The sequence below is a fragment of the Malania oleifera genome, chromosome 8 (genome assembly GCF_029873635.1).
Source record: "Malania oleifera isolate guangnan ecotype guangnan chromosome 8, ASM2987363v1, whole genome shotgun sequence".
Classification (NCBI taxonomy): Eukaryota; Viridiplantae; Streptophyta; class Magnoliopsida; order Santalales; family Ximeniaceae; genus Malania; species Malania oleifera.
The window spans coordinates 13,651,235-13,654,258 of NC_080424.1; positions in this window are offsets into that span (position 1 = coordinate 13,651,235).

Below are 3,024 nucleotides of genomic sequence, written 5' to 3' on the forward strand. Positions count from 1 at the left end.
GGTTTTTACATGATGACGTTTTTTTGTCCAAAATGAGTTTTCTTCTACGCATATATGTGAATTTATGTAAAGGTGGTTAGTTATTGAACTGTTTTATATTATGAAAGAAATGTGTATTTTCAACTATATAGGTGTGAGTTATATGATACAAATGCTACATTTGTCAGCTAAAGTAAATTAAAGAATGGGTCTAATTTCACTAAAACTCATGCTAGCCACACACTAATAATAATTTATTCTACCTTATTAAGAAGTGTCTCACCCCAGTAAGTATATTAATGTTTCAGGACCTACAAGAAATCGAGTCTAGGAGATCCGGGGTGGGACCTAGACGATTTAGCTGATAGTGGGCTTGGTAGGATACTATTTTGTTATGCCTAGTGTTTTTGAACATTCTGGGTTATATAATGTTTTTGGGAAATTTTAGTATGACTGGTTGAGAATTAGTACTCTGGTATATATGGTTGTATAAATATGTTTTGCTTCCATTGGTTGTATGTTCATGTTAACGATGAGATTGATGTTGATATTGTGGTATCAGAGTATTACAGGATTATTTATGGAATATTAGCACACTAGGCCCCACTGGATTCAGGGTGCCACATCTTTCCTTCAGATTTGAAAGAGGTTGCTTATATTAGGAAAAGTGAGAAAAGATCTTCAAGACCGGATTCATTCATGAAACTAAAAATGAGTAATGCTTCCGTGAAGCCTTTGCACATGAAAACTGCAAAGTATGTCTCAAAGAAACTAGAAAAATCTTCCGAAGATGATGAAAGTCGGACTTCCTTGGAGGAAAAGCTATATAATATGATGTGTAAGGGCTCTGGTCCCATTAAACCTAGGATCGCCATGCTCTTCTAGTTGTATTTTATCTTCAACTCATCCAGATAATCATTTGTGGTGTCAAGTTGCTTATTAGACAATATCAGCAACTATTTTTATCTGTCCACTTCTCCTATGAAGTAAGAGTGGAATCCATTGATAAGAAGGGTGAATATACAATCCTTCCCAGGAAAAGTGATGTTTCGGCATTATATAAGCACTGGAAGGCTAAAATGACACGTTCTGACTTGAAAAAAAATGTGAATATAACATAGTGGAAGTCGTTGAAGAAAAAATCTATGGAGTAAAGTATTTGTATTAGAGCATGTCTCTGGTTTTAAGTCGGTATTCAAAGCTTAAGTAAGAGATGAATCACCAGTGGTAATGGAAATCCTCGGGCATTGCTTTGGAAAGTAGAATGATTTTGAGGCCAGGATGACACCCAAATAGATTTTTGAATCTGTTTGGATACTTGACCAAATCCTGGTTTGAATCATGTATCGCTCGTCTCTTAATTTTCTCATTCCAAATGTACATGATTCTGGGTAGCATTGGTCTTCTTGTGCATGCATCTTGGCCGCTAAGGTGACTTAGAACACTAATGGGGCTGGGATGTTTGTCTGGCACGGCAAGGTGATTCCTTGGCCATCTTTGTCTCCGTGCGAACGTCCTTAGGTTTGGATTATCTATAAGTTAAACTACTTGTTTTAATTATTAGTGACGATTTAATAAATTCGTCGCTAACAATAGGCTATTAGTAACGATTCTCATAAATTGTCACTAATATAGTTGACTTTTCTCAGTCAACAAACGCATTATTAGTCACGGTTCCATAAACTGTTACCAATACTAGCATATTAGTAATGGTTTTCATAAACTGTGACTAATAACAGAATATTAGTGACAGTTTTTCTAAACCGTCACTAATATAGTTAAATAAATAATTTACACATTTTATAAATAAAAACATTATTAGTGACGTATTAGCAAATTTGTCGCTAATAATAGACTATTAGTAACGGTTCTAATAAACAGTCACTAATATTGTTGACATTTTGCCAGTTAACAAAAGTATTATTAGTGACAGTTCTTAGGAACCGTCATTAATATTGTTGACTTTTTTACAGTCAACATATATTATTAGTAACGACTTATAGAACTGTGACTAATATAATACTATTAGAGACGATTATTTAGTCGTCACTAATAAGTGGCCTTTAGCGACGCTTTGATTTCATCACTAATATCCCAAAAAACATCGCTAATATTTTCCCATGATTTATATAATAGTTTTTATTACTTAAATTACATTATATGGTTTAAGAACCCTAAGGACTAGATGTGATGAGAGCACGATACCGTAGCTAGTATGTGAGATAGTGCAACCGCATTGTTCTAGATAGAAGTGTTGGTGTTTAAAAGATAATTTGGTCACGGAAGGGTTGTGTACCCCCCCTCCTAAATTCTAGATTAGCCTGGGTAGGCAAATCGGACTTATAGACATGAGATTTGATTAAGCCTGGTGGTAGGCTAGCCAGGGCTAAGTCCAATCTTCGGACCGCACAACCCAATCATGGGGGTTTATACATGATGATGTTGTATGTCCAAAATGGGTTTTCTTCTATGCATATATGTGAATTTATGTAAAGGTGGTTAGTTATCGAACTGTTTTATATTATGAAAGAAATGTGTATTTTCAACTATATAGGTGTGAGTTATATGATACAAATGCTACATTTGTCAGCTAAAGTAAATTAAAGAATGGGTCTAATTTCACTGAAACTCATGCTGGCCACACACTAATAATAATTTATTCTACCTTACTAAGAAGTGTCCCACCCCAGTTAATATATTAATGTTTCAGGACCTATAGGAAATCGAGTCTAGGAGATTCGGGGCGGAACCTAGACAATTTAGCTGAGAGTGGGCTTGATAGGATACTATTTTGTTATGCTTAATGTTCTTGAACATTATGGGTTATATAATGTTTTTGGGAAATTTTAGTATGACTGGTTGGGAATTAGTACTCTGGTATATATGGTTGTATAAATATGTTTTGCTTCCGTTGGTTGTATGTTCATGTTAATGATGACCTGGATGTTGATATTGTGGTATCAGAGTATTATAAGATTATTTATGGAATATTAGCACTCTAGGCTCCACTGGATTCGGGGCGCCACATCTTTCCTTCAGATTTGA